The sequence below is a fragment of the Geotrypetes seraphini genome, chromosome 1 (genome assembly GCF_902459505.1).
Source record: "Geotrypetes seraphini chromosome 1, aGeoSer1.1, whole genome shotgun sequence".
In the NCBI taxonomy this organism is placed as follows: Eukaryota; Metazoa; Chordata; class Amphibia; order Gymnophiona; family Dermophiidae; genus Geotrypetes; species Geotrypetes seraphini.
The window spans coordinates 94,239,297-94,266,157 of record NC_047084.1 but is presented as its reverse complement, the minus strand read 5'-3'; the positions used below and the strand labels follow the sequence as shown (position 1 = coordinate 94,266,157).

The 26,861-nt window shown below is 41.2% G+C and overlaps 1 protein-coding gene across 1 annotated transcript in view; it reads left to right on the top strand.

Annotated features, from left to right (window-relative positions):
* The first annotated feature begins 426 nt into the window (after nucleotides 1-426).
* The window catches only part of SIGLEC15 (sialic acid binding Ig like lectin 15), a 191,843-nt gene continuing 165,408 nt past the window's right edge, over nucleotides 427-26,861 (top strand). The window contains exon 1 of the mRNA XM_033935251.1: nucleotides 427-1,087. The gene's annotated coding sequence lies outside the window, so the exon portion shown is untranslated. The remainder of the gene's footprint in view (nucleotides 1,088-26,861) is intronic.

Genomic DNA, 26,861 nt, shown 5'->3' with positions numbered 1-26,861 from the left:
CTTCAGAACTTGGAACAGGAAATAAACCAAAGGAGCCAGGTCAGGACTGTAGGGTGGATGGTTCAGCTGCTGAAACCCACTTTCTTGGATGGCAGACTGTGATTGTCGTGACATGTGCACTGGCATATTGTCATGAAGAAGCAGCACGCCTGCTGTGGATTTCCCTTGTCTTTTTTCCGTGATTGACTCCCGCAAAGGGATCATTGTGTTGATGTAACTCTACTTGGTTATGGTTGTCTTGTGTGGCTTGAATTCCAGAAACATAAGTCCTTCATCATCCCAGAAGACAGTTGCCATGACTTTGCCTGCATATTTTTTTGTCTTGAACTTTATTGGGGTGGGGGATGACTTACGCTTCCACTGCATTGACTCCATTTTGGACTCAGGATCTCTGTGATAGACCCAAGTCTCATTTTCAGTCACCAAACGATGACTCCTGACAGCATTAGAGCCTCATGGCCTTCTGACATGGCTTCAGCATTCTTGGAACCCATCTTGCACTAACCTTGTACATGCCCAACTTTTCATGATTTTACAAACTCTATCTGACGAGATACCCATTTCTTCACCTATGCGGAAAACCTTAATTTGATTGTGACAAAATTAAATCCTCAACTTTCGTACACATTTCTGTGGAAGTTGCTCCCACAGGCCGTTCAGTGTGAGGGTCATCTTCAATGGACTCTCTATCCCACTTAAATTGCTTGATCCAAATTTTTACTTTGTCGGATGCAGTCATGGATCTCCTTTGGCTTTTTCCCCTTTGTGAGAAATTTTATCACTGAACGGTGCTCCATATCTAGCAGTTTCTTATCTCCATATCTAGCAGATTCACATGAGGACTCTCCTGACATCCTGTCTCTTCGAATGTTAGACTCACCCTGAGCCACAACTGAGCATGACTAACCTTAAGACACGTCACAACACGCTAGCTTCTCCTTAAGGGGAAGTAACACGGGAAGGAGGAACCAGGAAGTATAAGAGGCCGGGCCAGAACTATCTAGAAAAGGTCCTGGGGAAAGAAGGAGAAAGAGGTGATTCCTGTATGCATCTTGACTACAACCCTTAGAGTCTTTGCTTGGCTGAGGTAAGCCAATCTTCCTTTTGTTACTGAACACCTGTGAGTTGCTCTGAGGTCCGGCTGGGGCCAGACCCTATTGCCTGACTGAGAAAATCTATTGCCTGACTGTGTTTGGGGGCATAGCAATTCCAAACCGCGATCCATTTCTTGGGTACTATCAGCTACAGGTCCACCTTAGGACTTTGGAACCAAAAACCTGTTCATTTTATGCCTGACCCTGTGACAGTGGTCTACAAAGGCTGAGCGGCACCTAAGGTGGTGGCACCCCTCCCCTGCCCCCCCACCACACATACGCCCCCTTCCCTTTCCCCGTACCTTTTAAACTTCTCAGCGTGCTACCCACGTTGGTGTCGGCTCCCTTTGATGTCACTTCCAAGGCACAGGTCTTGGAAGTGATGTTAGAGCGCCGAAAAGGTATGGGGGAAGGAAAGGGCTGCGCGTGGCAAAGGGAGGTGCAGGGGGCAAGTGAGCGGGCAGGCGGGGGAGCGGAGAGGAGGAGGGTTCATAGTCATTTGCGCGCGGGACTTTGGCACACCAACCTTGCAGCGCAGACAAATCAGCGCAAGACCCCAGCATGCCGCCTAAAAAGTGACTTTAAAGAGCTCCGACGCGGGATGTGAGTGGGGAATCCCTCCCCCAGGTTACTTCATACTCTTCGCGCTGCCGTTGGAGGGGTTGGGGGGTTGGAACCCTCCATTATAGAGTAAACTTAACTGTTTCCTGATTTTTTAGGAAAAAGTTAAGTTTTCTCTATAATGGGGGGGTTTGCAATGCAGTGCGAAGAGTATGAAGTTAAGTAGGGGAAACCCCCCCCACACCCCCTGTCGTAGCTCTTTAAAAGTAACTTTTTAGGTGGTGCGCTGGAGTCTCGCGCCAAATTGTCTGCACTGCAATGTCGGCACACCGAAGTCTCGCGCGCTTTTGACCCGTCACCGAGGAGGAGGGGTACTGCTGCGTCCATAAGAAGACTGCGCTCGGGGCGGACCGCATCCCCCCGTGCCCCCTTTCCACGCCACTGCCCTGTGAAGTAAAAGAGTGCCAGATTTTTCCATGTGAGTCAATAAAGCATTTTGCTTTACCTTCTATGGTTTGTATACCAGCCACCCATATAGTTATCTAATCTATTTCACCTATCTATATATATAAAATCGGAGGTATGTATGTGTGTATGTATGTATGTATGTATGTGTGTGTGTGTGTGTATGTGCCGCGATCACGCAAAAACGGCTTGACCGATTTGAACGAAACTTGGTATGCAGATCCCTCACTACCTGGGGTGATATGTTCTGGGGGTCTCGCGGCCCACCTGCACACATGGGCGGAGCTACAAACAGAACATCAGATTTCACCCATTCATGTCAATGGAAAAAATGTAAAAAGCTGCCATTCTCACAGTAATTCAAACTACCTGGGGTGATATGTTCTGGGGGTCTCGCGGCCCACCTGCACACGTGGGCGGAGCTACAAACAGAAAATCATATTTCACCCATTCATGTCAATGGAAAGGATGTAAAAAGCTGCCATTCTCACAGTAATTCCAACTATAAAACACTTTATATGACACTATAACCACTAGGGACATCTTTTCTATTCTACCACGGACACCATACATATAGAGTTTGTATTTTCTAACTGTGTTTGTAACTGTTTCCTTCATGCACCCCAGTTCATAATGTTATTACATTACATGAGTACTCACATATGCTGAACTAGGCACACAGGTTCCATTCTGAACCGGGAAAAAACTGCATGGAGTTTCTTTTCAACCTGAGTTTCCACATATTGAGTTGTTTAAATCAATACTGAAACTTTTGCATGCCACTTATTCCAACAGATCTTCCTTTTCAGTTTAAGAGATTGCAAATTCCAGGGTGACTTGCATTCATTCACCACTATAAAGTATCTTTATTTGAATCCATTTACAGTGTTATTGCTATAATTAAATACCCGTGCAACGCCGGGTCATCAGCTAGTACTCTATACAAAAGGTGGAGAAATAGCCTCAGAGTTAGAGTGGCTGCATTGTTATGTGCGTGAATGACAGCTCACTCGTAATTTCAATCATAGGCTACACAACCAGCCACCCTCATTATATACCCTTCTAACTTTTTCCCGTTTTGGTTTTTTTAGAATTTTTTTTATTATATATCTTTTTTTATCCCTTATCTTCAACTATCTTCAACTAGCTACGGGAAGGACTGCAGGTCTGGAGGCAGATAAGCTAACTGCTGTGGACAATTCCCCAAGGCAGCGGTTAAGAATTAGAAGCCGCAAAACACTGGCCGCGTTGGAGACATACGGCCTCTTTTACAAAGCCACGCTAGCGGCTGTCGCACGGCAACAGCCCCGAAGCCCTTTAAATCTCTATGGGCTTCGGGGCTGTTAGCGCAGCACAACTGCTAGGGCGGCTTTGTAAAAGAGGCCGATAGTGAAGTGGCTTGTATAGTGGCATAAAAGAAGAGAAAATAAGCTAAGTACAACTATAGAAGATTAATGATACGTATGATACGAGAACATGAAAAAATGAAGTAACGTGAATATGTTAATACAGGACTCCCCTGAAATTCATGGGGGTTCCATTCCAGGAACACCCGCAAATTTAACAAAAACGCAAATATGGTTTTTCAGCTGATCGAAGGCAGGAGAGGGCAGCCGGGGCACCGGCGGGTGCATAAATTCTACTTACGAAGCCAGGCACATTTTCAGACCGCCTCTTCCTGGTATTAAAGTCATGGTTACACCAATCAGAAGCTGCTTTGATATGCCAGATAGCGTGTCAAAGCAGCTCTTGATTGGAGTAACCATGACTTTAGTACCAGGAAGAGACGGTCGGAAAATACCGCGAATTACTGATTCCGCGATTTGTGAACTGCAAATTCACGGGGTTTGACTGTATGTGAAATTCAACACAGCTGGCAGTACACTTCCCCCTCCCCATTTGCGGTTTCTGCACTCACGATTTCACATAATCGAGATTTTTTTTCTGGGGAGGGGGAAAATTTAAAAAAAAACATATTTTTTTACCTCCCTGCCGCCTTCCCGGCCTTACCTGGTGGTCTAGAGGGCTTTCGGGGCAGGAGCGATCTTCCTACGCTCCTGCCCCGTGCAGATCGCCATGAGGAAATGGCTGTAGGGAATTCCCATTGTAGTCTCGAGAGACTACGGGAACTCACAGCAGCCATTTCCTAATGGCGATCTGCACGAGGCAGGAGCATAGGAAGATCGCTCCTGCCCCGAAAGCCCTCTAGACCACCAGGTAAGGCCGGGAAGGCGCAGGGAGGTGGGGATGGGTCAGAGCCGGATAATCACGGTTTATCGCCATTCGCGGTCCGGCTCTGCCTGTATCCCCCGTGAATAAGGGAGAAGTGTACTTCTCTGTAGGGATATATACTATGGGCTCCTTTTACTAAGGTGCACTAGCGGTTTTAGCGCGCGCTAGCCGCTACCGCCTCCTTATAAGCAGGTGGTAATTTTTCAGCTAGCGTGCGCTAATCTTGTGCATGCGCAAAAAACGCCAGCGCACCTTAGTAAAAAGAGCCCTATATCTCCTAACAGTGTGAGAACTACGACAGAAAAAAGTGTATAAAACCCGTTTATGTGTTTGTTATAAGGAACATATGCATCAGCTCCCTTACAAAAGATCAAGAAAGTTTATGCGCTTGCCTAAAAGGAATATGGACATTAGTTTTATGAGTTTGCTATAAGAAATACTGATATCAGCTTTCCTATAAACAGATCAAGAAAGTTTTTAAGTATTTATTTAGGAGTTTTATTAAGGATAGTTGAAGATAAGGGATAAAAAAAGATATATAATAAAAAAGTTCTAAAAAAAAAAAAAAATAACCAAAACGGGAAAAAGTTAGAAGGGTATGTAATGAGGGTGGAAATTCCGGTCCTCGAGAGCTGGAGCCAGGTCAGGTTTTCAGGATATCCACAATAAATATGCATGAGATAGATTTGCATCTCAAGGAGGCAGTACATGCAGATCCATCTCATACATATTCACTGTGGATATCCTGAAAACCTGACCTGGCTCCGGCTCTCGAGGACCGGAATTGCCTACCCCTGGTGTAGCCTATGATTGAAATTACGAATGAGCTGTTATTCACGCACATAACAATGCAGCCACTCAAGCTCTGAGGCTATTTCTCCACCTTTTGTATAGATCAGTGGTTCCCAAACCTGTCCTGGGGGACCCCCAGCCAGTCAGGTTTTCAAGATATTCCTAATGAATATGCATGAGAGAGATTTGCATACCTGTTACTTCCATTATATGCAAATCTCTCTCATGCATATTCATTAGGAATATCTTGAAAACCTGACTGGCTGGGGGTCCCCCAGGACAGGTTTGGGAACCACTGGTATAGAGTATAGGTAAAATAGATTAGATAACGATATGGGTGGGTGATATAGTATGTTGTTTTCTTTCAATGAAATTAATATTTATAGTGGAAAATTCATTGAAAATATATTCATTTCTGTTTGTGTACCAGGCCAGACCCTGCCCGTTCACGCTTTTACAAGCATATAAAAATAATTCTGGAATCAAAAATCCCTTTGACGTATGAGGCAATTATATGTGGAACATTGATGCATATCAAGTCTCCCATAGATCGCTACAAAGGCAGGCTTTTCTTGAGTATGGCAGGGATCGCTATGCAAATGATAACCCGCCATTGGAAAAATTGCGACCGCCTCAAAGTTTTGTTTTGGTGGGCCAGTTTATGTTTAGGTTACAAATACGAAAAGTTGAATGCAGATATGTGAGGGAATAGCAAATTATTTAAATTGATCTGAGGCCCGTTGACATCCTTTGTTAATTCAACATAATTGTCTTTGTTTAAATTTTTTGATTATTTTTATACATATCCAGAACGGGATAGGTGGGGGGGGAGGGATATCTTTCTGGTTCATTTCTTGATTATATTGTTGGATGGAAAGGGAGGGATATTTATTATCTTCATTGCTATTAATGGAACTTAAGTGGAACTTAAGTGCTTATTTTGTTATTAGTGTAATTTATGGCACTTTGTATTAGTTTTGAAAATTAATAAAGATTTTAAAAAATAATAATAATAATAATTCTGTAAGTTCTGTATTGAATCAGGGCCTCTTGGGTCAACCCTGTGATTCAGATCACAACGTACTACAATGCGGGGAATCCTGTTTCCAATCCCTCATGCATTAGAACAATATGTCGCAAACCGCAAACCGTGTGCTGCGGCACACTAATCTGCCCCAGCAGATTCCAGATGTAACCCCCCCCCCTCAAGAGGACGGTGAGAAGGCACAGCTGGAATCTGCTGGGGCAGTCAGCCGGCACCTCTGCTCCTTCTCCTTACCTCTTCCTCTGCAGCCCCCACCGCCACCGGCGGTAATAGGAGGCTCCGAGCTGCAACTGGAAGACATCCGCGCGTGCGTGGACATCGACGTGATGATATCACGTATGCACGTGTTTCATGTTCATTCAAATTTGATGCCAACGCATATAATATTAATTTCAAAGCGAATTGCATACATTAAGGGCTCTTTTTACTAAGGTGCGCCAGTGTTTTTAGCGCACGCAGGATATTACCGTGCGCTACGAAGCTAGAACTAACGCCAGCTCGATGATGGTGTTAAGGTCTAGCGCACGCGGCAATGTAGCCTGCGCTATTCTGCGCGTTAAAGCCCTAACGCAGCTTAGTAAAAGGAACCCCTAAAAGTCAGGGGTAACAAAAAACACATAATTATACGTACGAGGACAAATTCTGAGGGCAGACATACAGAAACGAAAGGAAAAAGGGTAGAACTACAATATTTTCCAACAACAAATGCAAGAGAAACTCACACTCAAAATTCATTTCTCCTCCAGTTAGAGGTTGCAAACTAAAAAAACCACCACAAACACCTTCTCTCTCACCAAGCAGCCCTATGGGGTAAAGACCTAGATCAACTACTTTCGCCCACTACCTACCGGGAATTTAGGAAGCGCCTAAAAACATACCTGTTCCTGAAATACCTAAACAATTGACCCGCTCTCCCCTCTCTCTCCCCAAGAACGGTCTCCCCTACCCCTACCTTTACCCCCCACTTACCTTTACCCCCCACTTACCTTTCCACCTTTATCCCCCCTCCTTAGTCCACCTGAATCACACGGAACTGTGATTCATATAATCTATTATCTTTATATTATCGTTATTTTTCGTTGTTATTTTCTAAAACATACGGCTTATTCCAAACAGGTCCTCTCAGACATTACCTACCAAAATGTACATCTTATACTCTTGCTAAGCAAATTGTATTTCTATATTCTTGCTTTCTTAAAGTCTATGCTATCTGTATTTCATATGTATATCTGCATATTGTGTTTCGCTGAATGTCCAGCTCTCTTGATTGTAAACCGCCTAGAAGTCGCAAGATTGTGGCGGTATAGAAGAATAAAGTTATTATTATTATTATTATATTTAAGAGAAAAGTGACATTGAAGGGTAACATAATAGGTCGGGGAAGAAAGAAGAGAGCAGAACGTTTAAAATAAATAAGTGAAAAAGAGTTCTGCAGTAATGTTACCAACGAAAAGGATTTGGATGAGATGTACAGTGTCGGCATCTATGAGACAAACTTGTTTTTTTCTGTTACATAGAGCGTTATGGACCCCTGTTCGGTTACAAAAATTGGATAGCTCTAAGTCTAATAAATGTTGGCACTGTCATCTCGAAGCAGGGACTTTAGATCATTTATTATTCTATTGTCCATTTATTATCAATTTCTGGAAATCAATTTGAGACCAAATTAATTGTTTATTAGATAACCCAGTGGCATTATCATGTGATACTGTGCTATTTGGTATGGCAATGAGAGCAAAAAGTCAGATTTCTACAAACAATAATAAATTATTACTCATATAAAACCTTCCTGGACAGAACGGTTCATAGACAACGGCGCGAAAGACAAAGGCGCGCGCCGACAACTGAGCGCAAGATGGAGGTGCGCACCGAAGAAAATTACAGTTTTAAGGGGCTCCGACGGGGGTTTTTGTTGGGGAACCCCCCCCACTTTACTTAATAGACATCGTGCCGGCGTTATGGGGGTTTGGGGGGTTGTAACCCTCCACATTTTACTGTAAACTTAACTTTTTCCCTAAAAACAGGGAAAAAGTGAAGTTTTCAGTAAAATGTGGGGGGTTACAACCCCCCATACCCCCCACAATGCCCCCACAACGTGGCGTGATGTCTATTCAGTAAAGTGGGGGGTTCCCCCCCATGCCCCCCGTCAGAGCCCTAAAAACAGTAATTTTGAGCGGCGCGCGCCTTCGCGCTGCGCTCAATTGTCTGGGCGCGCCTTTGTCCCGGCACGCTTTTGACCTGACACTGACAGAACTTTCATGCACCAAGCAAATAAACAACAACAGTGGCTAGACAGTTACATTAATAAAGCCGAATTGACCTACAAAGCTTTTAGAAAACTCATAAAAACTACCTTATTCGACAGATACATCACCTAAACAGAACCTCACCAAACACTCTGTCTCTTTTCAAAATGCCCTCTGAAATCCTAAACGAGCAGCATTTGTAATTTCAGGACCTTTCTTCTAATATGTCCCCCCCGAATCTCTAAACAAACTATATATTGTAATTTTCGCTGTCTTTTTGAATCTCTAAACAAACTGTATATTGTAATTTTCATTTTTTTTTCTTTTTTTCTGAAAGCTGCGACGTTTCTTTACAGGTCTGCTCCGAAATTCTTAGCAAACAGCACATTTTGTAATTTCGATTTCTCAAGTCCCTGTACTCTGTACTCCTTCTACATATTGTAAATCGCTGAATGTCCAGCTCTCTTGAATGAAAACCGCCTAGAAATCGCAAGATTGTGGCGGTATAAAAGAATAAAGTTATTATTATTATTATAATGACTGGTATTGCCATTCAACAAATTACGTATAATTGGAAAGATTGGAGTAGATTAAATTATAATTTCTGGTGGAATTCTTTATGTCATGTTTATAAAATGGAGAGATTTATTGCAATACAGCGGGGTTGTTTTAGGAAATTTCAGGATGTGTGGGAGCCATTAACAAAGGATTGTAATGATTAGATGAGTTTGTTTCCCTTAAATTTACAAGTTTAGTAGTGAGGGGGGAGGAGGTTATTTTTATTATTACATATTCTACAAGATATTTGATCATATGTTAGGAAAGGATGGGAAGGGGGGTGATAAGAGTTTATGATTTGCATCATTGCTGATTATTAAGTGATGTATTTATTGTTAATTTGTTTGAACATTTGTCAAAGTTATTCTAAGATTGAAAATGAATAAAGAATTTAAAAAAAAAAAAGGTCTTTGTACAGAAAGGTTGTCAATGAACTTTTAAACCTGTCTAGTATAGATTCTTCTCTAATATATCCAGGAAGTGAGTTCCATAACTGCGGTATGACGACCAAAAAAAAATCTCTGCCCTTCTCATGCCCATCGCGTCAGCGCATTTCTGGGTGCCCTCCAGCCGCAGCCCTGCGGCATTAGTATGCCGCAGCTTAAAAAGTTCGCGACACACTGCATTAGAGTGAGAAAAAGATCAACTCATCTATGCATGCCAAGGGTGCACTTGAGCCCAAAAAGAGACTCACAAGCAACTCTGAGGGTTGACTTAGCAGCCTAGACCTATCGGTTTGGGGAGAGGTGGAGGATGGGACCAAGAAGGGGAAACATGGCAAGAAAGGTAGATTTACATAGTAAGTGATGTTAGTACAGAAAATAAATCTAATATAATAAAAGCCTAAGCCGCGCATGCGCACTCCCACCGCGTGTTCCGTTTTCCGGGCGCTGTAGGGCACCGCAGGTAGGAGTGCGTCTGCGCGCGAATCTCTCTTTCTCTCTTCAAGGCGGATGTCGGCCGCGGCGGCTGTCGGCGGCTGCAGGCCGTGGCAGCTGTAGGCCGTGGTGGCTGTCGGTGGCTGCAGGCCGCGGCAGCTGTAGGCCGCGGTGGCTGTTGGTGGTTGCAGGCCGCGGCGGCCGAGCATGGAGCCGGGTCGAAGTTTCTTTTTTAACTTCAAAGACGCTGCAGCGGCTCCTCTCACGAGCCGCTCCTGCATCGGAGAAGGCGGCGATCGTGAGAGGAGCCGCCGGGAAGTTACACTGCTGAGGGCTCGGGCTGTTAGGTCCGTGCAGGCTCCTCTCGCGGTAAATGGAGGGAGAGGGAATGCTGCGGCTGCTGGACAGGGAAGTAGAGAAGGAGATAGGAAGAAAGACACAGGGACAGGGGCAGGGAGAGAGACAGAAAGACAGACAGACAAAGGGGGCCAGGGAGGGAGACAGAAAGAAAGACAGCGGGAGGAAGAGAGACAGAAAGAAAAAGACAGAGGTAGGGAGAGAAACAGAAAGAAAGACAGACATATATTCTACCACCAGCGGGAGGAAGGGAGACAGAAAGAAAAGAAGAAAGACACAGGGACAGGGAGAGAAACAGAAAGAAAGACAGACAGACAAAGGGGGCCAGGGAGAGAGATAGACAGAAAGAAAGACAGCAGAACAGAGTGAGAGAGATGGAAATAAAGACAGACAGACATATATTCTAGCACCCGTTAATGTAACGGGCTAAAATACTAGTATAGAAATAACTATCTATACAGTTCTAGGCAGATTACATTATCACATTCACAATCATTCAAACATACAGTACTTTACATTAAAAAACTTTCAAAACTATCATACATCAAAACAGTCAAATAATCAAATATTACCGTACTTGTCTTCTGACATAAGAACATAAGAATAGCCTCACTGGGTCAGACCAGTGGTCCAACTTGCCCAGTAGCCCATTCTCATGGTGGCCAATCCAGGTCCCTAGTACCTGGCAAAAACCCAAATAGTAGCAGCATTCCATGCCACTGATCCAGGGCAAACAGTGGCTTACCACATGTCTGTCTCAATAATAGACTATGGACTTTTCCTCCAGAAACCTGTCCAAACCTTTCTTAAAACCAGATACGCTATCTGCTCTTACCACAACCTCTGGCAACGCGTTCCAGAGCTTAACTATTCTCTGAGTGAAAAAAATATTTCTTCCTTATTCAAGTTTCAAGTTTCAAGTTTATTAATTGGCTTGTTCAATCGCTTAATCGGATTTCTAAGCGATGTACAATAAAATATACATGTAAGGAAACAAAAACATTACATACAATTAATTAATTATAACGTAAACAAAAGGTAAGAGGGGATGAAATACATTTTTTATAGTAAAGAAAGAACATACAGGGAAAATACAAAAGGAAATTGAAAAAAAACAAAAGAAAGCAATATAATTCACTAGAATAACACTTTATAAAAAAATTTAATTAATTTGCAAATGCATCTTTAAACAAAAAGGTTTTTAATTCGCTTTTAAATTTCCCAAACACCTTCTCCTCCCGTAAAAACATGGGAAGCGCATTCCAGATCTGGGGAGCTGTACATGAGAAGATAAATTGTCTTCTTGTGCTAATAACCTTCAACGAAGGAATTGACAAAAGGTTCCGTTCACTAGATCTTAAAGTTCTTTTAACTGAATATGGGATAAGTAATCTGAATAAAAATGCTGGAGTCTTATTTTCTAATGTTTTAAAAATAATTGTACATAATTTGTGTGTAATTCTATGTATGACTGGAAGCCAATGAGCCTTTTTAAGGAGTGGTGTCACATGATCAAATTTTTTAGATTTTGTTATTAATTTAATAGAGGCATTTTGAATAATTTGTAATCGTTTAATTTCTTGTGACGCAATTCCTGTAAATAATGAGTTACAATAATCGATTTTAGACATCACCAGAGAGTGAATAAGAATATTAAGTGCTTTGGGACAGAGGAATTTAGAAATGGATCGAATTTTCCGCAACCTATAGAAGGTGGTTTTAACAATACTACTAATGTGATCATGATAATTAAGTTTATTATCAAAAATTACTCCTAGAATTTTAGTATTTTTAACTAATTGAAGAGGAATAAGTATTTCCCTATAACTTCAAGTGTCCCCTAGTCTTTGTAATTTTTGACGGAGTGAAAAATCGATCCACTTGTACCACTCAGGATTTTGTAGACTTCAATCATATCTCCCCTCAACCATCTCTTTTCCAAGCTGAAGAGCCCTAATCTTTTTAGTCTTTTCTCATACGAGAGGAGTTCCATCCCCTTTATCATCTTGGTCGCTCTTCTTTGAGCCTTTTCTAGTGCCGCTATATCTTTCTTGAGATAAGGAGACCAGAACTGAACGCAATACTCCAGGTGAGGTCGCACCATGGAACGATACAGAGACATTATAACATTCTTAGTCTTGTTAACCATCTTCAGTCTTGTATAGTATTTAAATCAATTTGTTCAAATAGTCCTGCAGTCTAGAAATGCTACTGGCCTCTTAATAACAGACTGCCAGCCTGAAAAAAATCAACATCAAAAAATGCAGTAGCCCGATAGGTGTCATTTCACAGGCACTTATTATAAGCGTTAACCCAATTAAGAAACCCCAGTTTATGATGGCTATGATGGCTGAAGAAAAGGCAGCTTTGAAAAGGCTAACAATACAGCTGCTAGTGACACAGAGCACTGTGCATCCTTCATGGGATTTAACTACTGGCAATTGATCTTAAATACACGTGCAGGGATGCCAAGTTACCTAGTTCCAGGCTGTAGATTATGGAGCACTCCTGGCATTGAACGTACATCCCAAAGCAGTGTGAGATTTGTAGTGCCTTACCCTGCCATTGAAATCAGCACTACAAACCCCATAATGCACCAGGACTGGGTGCTCAGAAATCCAGGACTGTCCAAAAAAGCTCCAGCCTGGACCTGGAAAAGTTGGCATCCCTGAGAATGTCTCTCACCTCAATGCACAAATAAATCCTTGCTCTAGATTCTTAATTTCTCCAAACATGTTAGGAACAAGCTCTGACAAATCCTGTAAATTGTTCCTCTCCCTTTGATCTGGAGCCCCAGTCAAACAAAAAAACAAATAAACTTCATACTGCGGGTTTCTTTTCTAACATTACCTCTCCTTGCACAGATGGGTTAATTAAGGCTCAGCAAGCCTATCAATCAACTCTAGTTGTTCTCTGCCTTTCTTTTCTTAATGTACAAACTTTATGTTCAACCAAAATGCCTTTAAAATGCTAGGAGCAGAGCTCAAACTTTCTTTAAAAAAAAAAAAGATTTCTGTTCTTTGCAGTGCTTCTGACCTAAATTAGGTGTTAATTAATGTTCTGTAAGGAAGGTAGAATAGTTGTAAAGGTTACCAGGGCAATCTGATTACTGTGTTAACATCAAAGGGTCTATTTGAAGCAGTTCCATAAGAATCAAAACTCCATAGAGAAGAACAATTGCAGGTAACTTCTTTCTGAAAAAAGAGGAGAAGAGGACATCTCTGGGTAAGTGAACATTATTTTGTCTGTGCTTTGATAATTTGGGGATGAAAGATAAATTGTAGGTTCCTTTATAAAAACAGTTTAAATTTTAAAAAGAGCAAACTTAACTTATTAGCTAGCAGAGAGACTGACTGAATACTTTCCTTTGGGCTTTATGGCAGAAGATGCAAGAGATCTACCTGATACAACAAAACTAGAAAGGAAGAACTAATAAAGTAAACTTCACTTGAATATATAAACTTTCAACCTGAGAGGTGCTCAGAACCTTGAAAAACAAGGTGGAATGAATGCTAATGGGGACAAGCCCCTATAGACATTTCAGTGTTCTATCATTGCATCCTCTCCCTTGTTAGAAAGAATATAGTGAACCAATTTTTCCCAAATTTGAAAAAACGTAGAAGTTACTATTTTGTTCACATGATTGTTTTGGGACATTAACTCAATTTTTGGGAAAAATTGGTTCACTATATTCTTTCTAACACGGGAGAGGATGCAATGATAGAACACTGAAATGTCTATAGGGGCTTGTCCCCATTAGCATTCATTCCACCTTGTTTTTCAAGGTTCTGAGCACCTCTCAGGTTGAAAGTTTATATATTCAAGTGAAGTTTACTTTATTAGTTCTTCCTTTCTAGTTTTGTTGTATGATTCTGCTTTTTTGGGAGACATAGTTTTAAGTTTGACCCAGTAGTTTTCATTAGAGATCTACCTGAACCAGAAATGGTTTTCAAGGGTGATAATGTAGAAGAACTGAAAGAATTCTCAATTAACCTAGATTTACTAAGTCAAATCGACAAGTTAGTAATAAATCACCTGGACCAGATGGTGTATATCCCAGGGTACTAAAAGAACTCAGACATGAAATTGCTGATCTACTGTTTGTGATCTGCAACCTGTAGCTAAAATCATCCATATTACATGAAGATTGGAGAGTGGCCAATGATATACCAATTTTTTAAAAGGGTTCCAGTGGTGACCACGGAAATTATAGACCAATAAGCCTGACTTTAGTGGCAGGCAAAATAATGGAAATTATTATAAAAAAAAAAAAAAGTAAGGGGTCCTTTTACTACGGCGCGCTAACTGATTTAGCGCGCGCTAGTCGATTTAGCATGCACTAAATGCTAACACGTCCATATAATATAATGGGCGCATTAGCATTTAGCACACACTCATTGTTATCGTGTGCTAAATCTGGTTTAAATGAGTCAGAGGCAGCATGGGTTCAGCCAAGGGAGGTCTTGCCTCACCAATTTTGCTTCATTTTGTTGAAAGTGTGAATGACCATGTAGATAAAGGTGAGCCAGTTGATCTAGTATATCTAGATTTTCAGACAGCTTTTGCCAAGGTTCCTCATGAGAGACTCCTGAGAAAATTAAAGAGTCATGGGATAAGAGGCAATATTCTGTTGTGGATTAGGAACTGGGCATAAATCAACTGGGCACCATATCATATAATTTCTTATATCCCACAAATTTCCACTAGGATTCATTGTGGTTTACCATAGAGTTACAAAGACAAATGGTTGAGGTTACAGTAAGGTTTCTAGAATCCTAAGTGGGTAGACCTCAAGAGAATTACAGAGAGTATATATGTCTTTAAGATTTTCATTAAATTGTAGTAAGTGGGGAACAGTTGCAAACTTAATGGTAGGCTATTCCAAATTTTGGGCCCCATTTGGCCATTTTTCTCAATGGAGGAGGGTAAATAGTGCGGCGGCGGCCAAAAAAGCAAACAGGATGCTGGGAATTATAAAAAAAGAGATGGTTAACAAGACTAAGAATGTCATAATGCCCATGTATCGCTCCATGGTGCAACCTCATCTGGAGTATTGCATTCAATTCTGGTCTCTTCATCTCAAGAAAGATATAGTGGTGCTAGAAAAGGTTCAAAGAAGAGCGACCAAGATGGTAAAGGGGAAGGAACTCCTCTCGTATGAGGAAAGACTAAAACAGTTAAGGCTCTTCAGCTTGGAAAGAGATGGCTTAGGGGAGACATGATTGAAGTCTACAAAATTCAGAGAGGAGTAGAACGGGTACAAGTGGATCAATTTTTCACTCCGTCAAAAATTACAAAGACTAGGGGACACTCGATGAAGTTACAGGGAAATACTTTTAAAACTAATAGGAGGAAATTTTTTTCAATGAGAGAATAGTTAAGCTCTGGAACGCATTGCCAGAGGATGTGGTAAGAGCGGATAGTGTAGCTGGTTTTAAGAAAGGTTTGGACAAGTTCCTGGAGGAAAAGTCCATAGTCAGTTATTGAGAAAGACATGGGGGAAGCTACTGCTTGCCCTGTATTGCTAGCATAGAATATTGCTACACCTTGGGTTGGCCACTGTGAGAATGGGCTACTGGGCTTGATGGACCATTGGTCTGACCCAGTAAGGCTGTTCTTATGTTCTTATAAACAATCCGGAAATTGGAATGACAAGTGAAGTAATTAAATTTGCAGATGACACAAAACTATTCAAAGTTTTCAAAACACATGGGGACTGTGAAAAATTGGAATAAGACCTTAGGAAACTGGGAAACTAAGCATTTAAATGGTAAATGAAATTTAAAGTGGACAAATGCAAAATGATGCACATCAGAAAAAATAATTCAAATTATAGTTACATTACATTACATTAGGGACTTCTATTCCGCCTATACCTTGCAGTTCAAGGCGGATTACAAAAGATCTAACTGGACATTTCCAGTGAAGTTACAAGAGTTTTTTTGGGGGGGTTTCGGTTACAAGGGAGGAGAGGTAGCTGGATTAATTTCGGAAGAACTTGCAAATTGGATATTAAATTGACTGTACGTTACTGTATGATATAACAAATAGATTACAGTTAGAGTACAAATAAGATTACGTTACATTTCAGGGATCTGAATACTTGGTTGGTGTTTTAGGGAGGAAGAGATTATTTAAGTGGAGGTTTGGGGGGAGAATTTATCTAGGAGGAGGGGGAAGGGTTGGGTTAAAATATCTGGATACATTTTTTGAAAAGTAGGGTTTTGATTTCTTTTCGAAAAGTTTTGAAGTCGCCCATTGCCGTCAACAGGTTGGAGATGGAGTGGTTAAGTTTTGCTGCTTGCGTCGCCAGAAGGTTATCAAACATCTTTTTGCGCTGAGTGCCATTGAGAGGAGGGAAGGCAAAAGGGTTTGGAGTTACCTTATCCTAGGATCCACCTTAGGAGTCAGCACCCAAGAAAAAGATCTGGGTGTCATTAGAAACAGATACCAAAAAGTATAAAATCTCTCCCTTGAAAAAATTGTAACAGCGGCGAGGAAACAACAATCCAGGACAAAAAAGTCCAATCAAATTTAAATACAAGTATAAAGTGAGGAGGGTCCTCAGTCTACACAACTCGTGGATGGGGGAAAAATCAAAACTCCTTAATCCAGAGTTGTCACTCAATAAACCCACATCTTGGACCCTTTCCGTGAAAAATTAAATAAGTGAATCAAACATGACAATATTAAATAAATCTAATTAAAATAATATGGATTGTGTTAAATCGCTGTTGTGCAATCAAGGAAAGCAACAGTGTCCATAAGAATCACCAAACCAGACAGTGTAAACACTACTGCTGGAAAAAAACCACATAAACACAGCACTTATCTTTGGGAAATGAGGAGGCCAAAAACCATCAACAGCTCCGCATGTTATTCAAGTCCAACTGGGTTCCGTTTCGAAGGCAAGAACCTTCTTCGGGAACTTTGGCACTACTTCGCTCAAAAGTTTATTGCCCGTGATTTTGAGGTTAAAATAACTTGGCTTGTTATTCGGGTCAACTATTGAAGAAGCAATGTTATTGAATGAAGAAGCCCTTATTAAATCAACACTTGATTTGACAAAAAAAATTGGTCACCGTTGCGACTTTCTTGGTGGGGAAGGTTGGATACCATCAAAACAATGATAATGCCCAAGATCAATTACACTCTTCAGATGTTGCCTATTTATTTTAATACGATCTATTGTAAGTCAGAAAAGATCCTTACCGTCTTGTTATGGAATAATAAGGCACCACGTATTGGTCATTAAAAAAACTAAAGGCTAATGTGTCTGTTGGTGGAGTTAATTTTCCTAGTTTTTTTGGAATACCATAGAGCAGTGTTCTTCAACCACCGGTCCATGGACCAGTGCCGGTCCACAGAAATTTCCTGCCGGTCCACAGGGCCAGCACGTGCATCAGGCCCAAAACAGTGTTCTTCAACCGCTGGTCCAGGTGCGATCGATGCGGCGTTATCTTCGAGCCAGTTCCCTCTTCCTAACTGATTCAGTACACAAAGCCACGGGCAGTGGATCCTATGGTCATCCTGCGCCTGAACTGGAAGTCTTCTCTCTGACGTTGCAACGTCAGAGGGAAGGCTTCCAGATGAGGCGTGCAAGGTGCAATTAGTACTATTATGGGGGGCGGGGTCTGGGGTGGAGATTGGGTAGAGTTGGGTGGGTCTGGCCCACAACTTAGCCCAGTGTTCTTCAACCGCCGGTCCACAGACCGATGCCAGTCCACAGAATAATTCTTTTATTTTTGCCGGTCCATAGGTGTAAAAAGGTTGAAAAACACTGCCATAGAGCACACATACTGAAACAATCCACTGCTTGGTTTGGTACTTGTGAGAATATTACGGATTATCCTAAATGCCTGAATGTACAGCTAACAATTTCGAGGAATTGTCTATTACATCTTCTCCCATTTTCATCAAATAATAACACTTTTAATCAAGATGTACTTATTAAAAGCTCATCGCAAGCTGTGAAGATAATAGAGAAATGTCTCACCACGCCATTGGAAACTACTCTTCATGTACCTATCCTATATAATAAAACCCTACCTCACGCATGCGCACTCCCATCTGCGTGTTTCCATGATCCGTAGGTCTGTGGCCGCAGGAGTGCGCATGCGCGAGTCCCCAGCCTTTCTTCCCAGCACCTACCACTCGCCGGCAGGACTGGACGCCAGCGCTGGACTCCCTGCTCTCCGTGTCGGCTCCTCTCACCAGCCGCACCAGCGTCGGAGAAGGCTTCCGACGCTGGCGGGATCGAGAGGAGCCGCAGCGACACCTTGCAGGGCGGGAAGGGAAGCCCAAAACACTCCAGCCGCAAAGGGATGCCCCAGTCCCGACTCCAAACCAGCTGATTCCAGCAGCGTGTGCAGCACTCTACACATGCTGCTTCGGGGCCTTTTACTGCCCTGATTTGCTCTGCCGCATCTCTGATGGGTGGGGGCGGCAAGGGACTAAGGGAGCAGGCAAGACCGAGAGAAGGGAAAGGGGGGTAAGGGAAATGCTGCCGCTGCACAGGGAAGTGGGGTGGGGTGGGAGGGAATGCTGTGGCTGCTGCATGGGAAGGGGGGGATCTAAATGCTGCTGCACAGGGACATGGAGGGGGAGGGAATGCTGCTCTGGCTGCTGCACAGGGAAGTGGGGGAGGGGGGAGAGAGACAGATAGATAGAAAGAAAGCCAGACAGCGAGAGGAAGGGAGCCAGAAAGAAAAGAAGAAAGGCACAGGGGCAGAGAGAGACACAGAAAGACAGACAGACAAAGGGGGCCAGGGAGAGAGACAGACAGAAAGAAAGACAGCGGGAGGGAGAGAGACACAGAAAGAACGAAAGACAGACAGACATATATATTCTAGCACCAGTTAATGTAACGGGTTAAAATACTAGTATGGAATAATAAGCTTATTAGAATCCAAGGGAAGATGGTGGAGTTGCCAGGAAAGACGATAAGTGGTTAACCTTTCAGGAATTACAACATGAATACATGTTGCCTCCAAACAAATTTTATAAGTGGCTACAACTTCAACATTGCCTTAATGCTTTTCTGAAGAATAAGCCTCTCCGTTCTTCCACACCGAGTTTATTGTCTTTTATGTCAGTGATAACATCTATAAAAAGGGACTGCTTCTAAATTGTACAAAATTTTACAGGTTAATTCATTTTTACGTCCTAAGGGTACTGAAGATACGTGGCAATTCGGCATCAAGAAGGTTGTTTCTGAGCAGTGTTGGAAACAGATTTGGATTTCCATTCACAAATCGCTAAAATCGGCTGCAATTAAACAATCTATTTTTTTGTGCCTGTGTTTCATAAAGCCATTTGGACGCCTTATAAGTTATCCAAAATTAATGGTGACAAATCTAATAAGTGCTGGTCGTGTCAAAAGGAGGTTGGCGCTCTAATTCATCTATTATATTTCTGTGACCACATAAGTGGCTACGAGTATGGGATACGATCTGTACTTTGTTGAATATCAACGAATCGCTCACATTAAACATCATTCTGTTGGGTCATTTTGGGCTTCAGCAGTCGGATCTGACAATTAAACTAAGAATTTTGCTTAATTTGGCCGTCAAAATCATCTTGCAACACTGGAAGGATGCTTCTAGGGTGGAATACATAACTTGGAACACTGTATAACTGCCAAGTATGAGCGTGTTGCTGCAGAGAGATTCAAAGCTTTAAAAAAAATTTACTACAATATGGGAGCCATTGGAATCTTATAGCCACGCGCCTGTTAAAACCATAATGATTTGTCTGATAAAGGTGAACATCCATACTGTCCTTTCTGATGTATTTATGACAGTATCAATTACCATTAAGAATTTTAATCGTTAATCTGATGTTCATGTTGTTTGTTTAGTGGGGGGATTTATTGCTTTTGGGGGTTGTTGTTTTTTTCATACTTATGACCTTTGCTGAATTGTATTGTGATTACATATGTATGACTTTTCTTTAAATACCAATAAAAATTATTGAACCAAAAAATAGAAGAACTGGATCTCTAGCCCTGGAAATTCCAGGATTGGAAGGAAATCTTTATTAGTAGTTCCTTCATTAAAATATATATATTCTAGGAGAGATATGATCTTTTTTTGTTACAGCCCCTCAAATTTGGAACTCACTCCCACTTAATATAAGAGAAGAAAAATTACTGAGCAAGTTTAAAAGTCTCCTAAAGAGTTGGTTATTTAAGGACGCTTTCTAATGGATTCATTCTAAGTTACAATAGACTAGGAAGACAATCTAGTAAAATCAAGCAGGTATTTGTTCCCCAACCCCTTTTGTGTCATTAGACCTTCTTTTTTTGTTTATTTATTTTTTTTTTTTTTAGAATTGTATTTAAGCCAATTGTTGTCGGCCCCTATTTCCCTAAATGTATTATTGTAATTAGTATTAATTGTTATGTTTGTTTTGTTTTTTATTTTAACCTAACTCTTAACTTATGTAAATCGCATTGGATTTGGAGTATGCGAGTAAATCAAAGAATTTAAATAAACTTGAAACTTGAAATTTGAAATGAAAATAGACCCTTTCACCTTCCCAGCTTCTCATTTAGGGGTTTTTTTTTTTTTTTTTTACTATGGCACGTTAGCCATTTTAAGTTACTGGGCAGACTTGCACGGTCTGTGTCTGTGTATGGCCGTTTGGTGGAGGATGGGCAGGGGAGGGCTTCAATGGCTGGGAGGGTGTAGATGGGCTGGAGTAAGTCTTAACAGAGATTTCGGCAGTTGGAACCCAAGCACAGTACCGGGTAAAGCTTTGGATTCTTGCCCAGAAATAGATAAGAAGAAAAACTTAAAAAAAAAAAAAAAATTTTAAATTGAATCAGGTTGGGCAGACTGGATGGACCATTCGGGTCTTTATCTGCCGTCATCTACTATGTTACTATTTCCATTATATTCTGTGGACGCGTTAGCTTTTAGTGTGCGCTACAATGGCTCGCGCACCTTAGTAAAAGAGTGGGGGTTAGCTTTATTTTTAGTGGTGGTTTTCTAATTCTTTCCCTCTAACTCAAATTTGATAATATTATGATCACTATTGCCAAGTGACGCCAACATCATTACATCGTGTACCGAGTCCTGCATTCCACTACAAGCTAGGTATAAAATTATTCCCCCCTCTTGATTCCCCAAACAGCTGCTTCTTGAAACAGTCATTTTATTTAATCTAGGAACTTCACCTCCCTAGCACTTCCTGATATTACCGCCCTGAAAATTACTCAATTCAGCAAATAAAAGTAGGTGCAGCCAGTAGACATAAATAATTTTTGATTATTATTTGGAGAAACATAAATTATATGGCTTCAGAAATATTTTAACATGTCACGCACATGGCAATTCACTATGAATTTATGGCCCTTACTGTATTCCAAAGGAAAAATAAAATTGCAGACTGCTTAGAATTTCCATGAGTCGGGGAGGGATTGTTAGGTCAGCTTAGGTCATGATTTAACTGTGATGCCAGCTTATTTTCTAGTCTACTGGGAATTAAAGTAAAACAAAAATTACAATTCATCTTACCTCTAGTGGCAAATTAAAAATACCGATAAAGGAAAGTAGCAAGCAACAGGGCAGATTTATTTTTCATAAAGGATGAACATAAGTGTACAAAAATCCTACTTGCTAGTTTATTGTACAGTTTCAAAAAAAAATTAATTTCTTGACATTTTTGCAAAGAGAGAAATTCTGGTTGCTTTGTCTCCAGTGTGTCTAAATCTTAAGGGGGCGTGTTTTGGGTGGGCTTAGGGCTTGGACGCTCATCAGGCATAATCAAACCTTTAACAAAAAGTCCTGGGCTCTTTTTTTTTTTGAGGCTTTTGGAGCTAAACCTGTTTGAAAAGTGTCTAAATGCTAAAAAGGTGCCCAAACTGACCAGTTGACCACTGGAGGCATGTCCCCCTTCTACCACCCAAAAGTGTAAAAAACCAACAACCCAGTAAAGTCTAAACTGTATTACAAGGGGTTGCTAAAAAGTTCTCAGCTCAAGCAACTTCAGATGTTAATACAGACATTTGAGCTCAGAGGGCAGAGGTTACTGCAGTGAATTTCACATGAAAAGTTCCAGGTACAGATGTCACCATATCATGCTTATATTGTATGGTGAGCCTCAAAAACTTACTGTACCTACATTATGATGACACCTGCTAGACCCAAACCTGGATATGACGATACACATCCAACGCATCATGAAAAACACTTATGGCAAACTCTATTGCAAAGAGACTTGAACAAACTAGGTGAATGGGCGACGAGATGGCAGATGAAGTTCAAAGTTGAGAAATGTAAAGTACTACATGTGGGAAGCAGAAACCCGAGATACAGCTATACGATGAGAGGGATGTTGAAGGAGAGTACCCAAGAAAGGGACTTGGGGGTAATGGTGGACATGACAATGAAACTGACGGCGCAGTGCGCAGCGGCCGCTAAGAGAGCGAATAGAATGCTAGGTATAATCAAGAAGGGTATTACTACCAAAACGAAATAAGTTATCCTGCCAATGTATTGGGCGATGGTGCGTCCGCATCTGGAGTACTGCATCCAATATTGGTCGCCGTACCTTAAGAAAGATATGGAGTTACTCGAGAGGGTTCAGAGGAGAGCGACACGTCTGATAAAAGGTATGGAAAACCTTTCATACGCTGAGAGACTGGAAAAACTGGGACTATTTTCCCTTAAGAAGAGGAGACTTAGAGGGGATATGATAGAGACTTACAAGATTATGAAGGGCATAGAGAGAGTAGAGAGGGACAGATTCTTCAAACTTTCGAAAAATAAAAGAACAAGAGGGCATTCAGAAAAGTTGAAAGGGGACAGATTCAAAACGAATGTTAGAAAGGACGTAATAGGGCAGCGTACAGTACTGGGGTTCAAGAAAGGATTGGACAATTTCCTGCTGGAAAAGGGGATAGAGGGCTATAGATAGAGGATTACTGTACAGGTCCTGGGCCTGTTGGGCCGCCGCATGTGCGGACTGCTGAGCATGATGGACCTCAGGTCTGACCCAGCGGAGGCACTGCTTGTGTTCTTATGTTCTTATTGGGTCAGAGAATTAAAACCCTACCTAACCCATCAAGCAATGTCCAACGTAGTAATAGAAATATCCCTGGTACTCTCAATCGTTGACTACTGCAATGCAATCCTGCTGTGCGTTCCAAAGTATATGATCAGACAGATCCAAATAGTACAAAATGCAGCAGCTACATTTCTGTTGGGAAAATAAAAGTAGACGAGTGCCACCCTGCTACTGAAAGAGCTACACTGGCTCCTGATTGATTGAAAGCAGGGTGAAATTCAAGATCATGTTGCTGATGCACAAAATCATTCATCTGTCAGAACTGCAATACCTAGTAAACAGAATAGACAACCATAAATCAACTTGCGCCTTATGCTCGAGCCTAGAATGTGGGATATTCATGTGGGATCTATAGGGGAGTAAGAATCAGGGAGTGGGTCATTGGTATGGGCAGACTCGATGGGCTATGGCCCTTTTCTGCCGTCAATTTCTATGTTTCTATGTTTCTACTGGAAATGCCTTCCTTCAGAGACATTAAATACAAAAGCATCAGGAAAAGAATGTTCACAGTGATGGCCCCAATATGGTGGAACTCCCTTCCAAAGGAATTAAAATTAGAAAAGGACACCAAAAAGTTCAAGAAAGGAATAGACAATACTCTTCACAGAACACTTTAGCAAATAAAGAAACATTTAAGGGGAATAGCAACATGGAGGAAACAGCAGGCTATCCCCCCCTGCCCCCTCCCCCACACACACCCACACATCCGACTTGGAACATGAAAGGTTAAACTCACAAATGATACAAAAAAGATAAGTGTATAGAAACAATAATTATAGTATATATACACAGATGGTATAAATAGGTAAGATTCACATATTTAACTCATGTATTGTAACACCTTTACTGAAGCTCATGCAAACCGCTCATAATTGACTCCCCAGTTATTAGTACCAACTTCTACCACAAAGGGTTTGCAGTTTGTGTGCAGTAATTCACGAATTATCCTCTAACCCTCAAATTCTGTATATGGTACCTTATGCTGTGCATGCAAATCAGTACATTCTGCCAACCCATGTGCACAATTTTATAGTTTAAAACAAGCCTAATTGACACCAATAATTGGCAATTAGCTATGTATAATCTTAGAAGAATCTGCAAGTGGATGATTGAATTTAAATTAAAGCTTAACTCAGGAAAAACAAAGTTTTGGGGGGCTTCTCCACATCTATATGATACTAGGGGCCTCTTCTACTAAACCACTGGGAGCCGTGCTGAATGACCCGCGCTACTCCCAACACTCATAAGAACTCTTTGAGCGTTGGGAGCAGCACGGGTCATTCAGCGTGGCTCCCTGCACTAAAATCGCTAGCGTGGCTTACTAGAAAAGGGGGTAAGACATCTTTGATCATAAATAAATTTAGCTATCCTGTTCAATCAACCATTAAGATATTGGGAATAATACTGGATCAAGGCCTGACTATGAAGAACCAGGTAGATTCTTTGGTTAGAAAAGCTTCTTCACCCTATGGAAGCTTCGATCTATTAGGGCATATTTTGACATTTTATCATTCAGAATTTTGGTGCAGTCTCTCATACTTCGTCAGCTTGACTACTGTAATATTGCCTATTTGGCAATTTCTCAGAGGAATATGCAGCGACTGTGCATGGTTCAGAATCCGGCAGTCAGATTGATTTTGGGGTTGAGGAAATTCGACACCTTCTTACCGGAAACTGTGTTGGTTGCCATTGGAGGCACGGGTGAAGTTCAAATTTGGTTGTTTCTGTTTCGAGGTGTTGTTAAGTTTAACCCCTAAATATATAATTGAGCTCTTCTCTTTTGCAACTAATAAAAATAGGAGAAACTCGCATTTGAATTTCGTCTTTCCATCTGCTGGAGGTTGTAAATTTAAAAAGCATCATCAATGTCATTTATCATACCAAGCGGCATTTTGGGGTAAGGACCTGGAACATATGATCAAGCTTTCTAATTCATATGTGGAATTTAGGAGACATCTAAGGACACATTTGTTCTTGAAATATCTGGGTAATCAGCTTGTATGGATAATTGTATGCTTAGTAATCTATTTAGATTTGTATAATTTTATTCTAATTATTATATTTCTATTTCTTATTCAATTGTATTTTTAATGTTTTGTAAACCACACAGAACTTCACGGTACTGCGGTATATAAGTTGTTATTATTATTATTATAAGTATTTTTTACCAGAACAAACTTAGGGCCCATTTTACAAAGCCACAAAATTCCTATGGACTTTGGAGCGTTTACCGCTGCAGCATCGCTACCGCAGCCGTTGGCGCAGTACAAGGGTGCATGGGTCGTTACACCTCAGGCGCGGTCTTCCTAAGGGCACGGCACTCCCTCTCCTCTCCTTTCCACGGGCACACACCCTTTGCCTTCCCCCGTACCTTCCCTGGCACGAGGTTGCTGCCCGTGTCAGCATTGGTGCTCTCTCTCTGACATCACATCCAGGACCCGCACCTATAAAGTGACATTGGAGGGCGAGCCAACACCAACGTGAGCCTGCTGCTCACGTTGGAGAAGTTAAAAAGGAAAGGGGAAAGGGACGGGGGCGCACGTGTGTGGCAGGGGGCGGGGAAAATGGGCACCCCATATCCTTATTATGCCACAGAGCGCAGCTATCTAAAAGGGGCCCTTAGAGTGGTTATATAAGCATTACTGTAATGTTGTCTATTTATGTTGTTCTAAGCAATTACTAAAAAAGTTAGACCATACAAAATACTACATTTCAGCTTACTTGAAGACTATCTTCTAACGATTCCATCGTTAAAAATAATAAATACGCGTCGTCAATTTATTTTTTCAGTCACTGCACCCCAGACTTGGAATTCTCTACCGAGCTTTCTAAGGGAAGAAACTAATTTAGGAAAATTTAAATGTAAACTAAAAACATTCCTGTTTAATGACGCATTCATAAACTAACTATGCTCCTATGTGTCTTTTTAATAATCATGAGAATCTCATAAAGTTATTCTTTCGAGTCTCATTTCCAATTTTTACTCTCCTATTAAATTTTATCTTATTAAAATTATTATCATTATCCCTCCCTTATGTGCCTTCCCTTTATGTATATTCTACCTTATTTAAAATGTAACTTCATCCCCATATTTTCCTTTTGTCTCCAGTTTCGTCAAATTTGTTTTTTAACCTTGTTAGTATTATCTTCTATGATTTTGTTTTTACATTGTAATTTTATCATATTGTACATCGCTTCGAATTTAGATGAAGCGATTAATCAAAAACATATTAAACTTGAAACTTGAAACTTGAAACTATAAATTTGGAAGAGTTATACCGCGGTACATTCAACTGCATTGGTTGCCTGTGGAAACGAGAACTTATTTTAAATTATACAGCTTGATATTTTAAATAATTCAAGGAACCATACACGTATAATTTAATTAAACCTCTAGACTCAAAATATGGGACCTGCAACCAATTAAAATTGGCATTCCCAACATGCAAAATTCACTAGAGCCTTTTTTTTCCATTCAGATTTCTTATCAAACAGCAAAACTATAAACGCTTTGCTAGCAAATGTACTTTGAGTACCTACAATATTTTTCAAACTTGCATTA